The 1,064-nt window shown below is 45.0% G+C and overlaps 1 pseudogene; it reads left to right on the top strand.

Annotated features, from left to right (window-relative positions):
- Window positions 1-223: 223 nt before the first annotated feature.
- Window positions 224-721, top strand: LOC100341195 (protein mago nashi homolog; annotated as a pseudogene).
- Window positions 722-1,064: the final 343 nt, after the last annotated feature.

Raw genomic sequence — 1,064 nt, 5'->3', positions numbered from 1 at the left:
GCATTTCCCAAAGAGCCAATGATGATGCAAGCACAATGTCTTGGTGTGTTGATTGATTATGGTTTTAATCCTTATGTTTAGACCTATACTGCATTTTGTGTTACTTATTTTGTGTGCAGTGAGGTAGGGATCCAACTCCATTCTACTGCACGTGGATTTCCAGCTATTTCAACACCAGTTGTGACATTGGCTGGGCTTTCAGTGGGCTTATGGGAGAACAAAAATGGCTTCAACTAGTGATTTCAAGCTGCGCTGCTACACAGAGCACAAGGCAAGTTTGGGCATGCGTTTCTGGAGTTAGAGTTTAGGCCAGACAAAAAGCTTAGATGTGACAACAGCCATTACCAAAATGATGTCATGATGAGAAAACGCTCTTGGGTACAATGGAAGAACTGAAGAGAATCACTGATGACGGTGAAATTATAAAAGATAGCAACGCTTCGCAGCCTCCCTGGCAGGCTTGGCCACTGGAAGAGTGACCTTGTAAGTGGAGATGAACACACTTCTCTTACCACATCAGAAGAGGTTCTCTTAGTCACAGACATTTCTCAAAGGATCTGAAGGCCTTGGAGTACCTCACTATTTGGTACAGGATCTGAAATATTCAGTTGCCAGCCTCACTGGATTATACTTCAAGACTGAACCTATTAAAAGCATGTATTTTGAAGCTATGTACTTAATTGAGGGAAAATTATCTGTAATTTACAATATTGGGATTTAAAAAAATTTTGTTTACTTGAAAGGCAGAGGTACAGAGAGGCAGAGGCGGAGACAGCAAGATCTTCCATCCGCTGGTTCACTCCCCAAGTGGTCACAATGGCTAGATAGAGCTGGACCGATCTGAAGCCAGAAGCCTGGAGCCTGGAGCTTCTTCTGGGTCTCCCACATGGGTACAGGGACCCAAGCACTTGGGCCATCTTCTACTGCTTTCCCAGGCACATTAGCGGGGAGCTGGATCAGACGTAGAGCTGCTGGGACTTGAACCAGAGCCCATATGGGATGTGGATGTCAGGAAAATGGCCACAGTCTTATCTATGGCGCGATCTACACCCCGATTTACATCC

Source organism: Oryctolagus cuniculus, chromosome 13 (genome assembly GCF_964237555.1).
Source record: "Oryctolagus cuniculus chromosome 13, mOryCun1.1, whole genome shotgun sequence".
NCBI classification, from domain to species: Eukaryota; Metazoa; Chordata; class Mammalia; order Lagomorpha; family Leporidae; genus Oryctolagus; species Oryctolagus cuniculus.
Note: the sequence above shows the minus strand (reverse complement) of the source record. Positions and strands in the feature narration are given on the sequence as shown.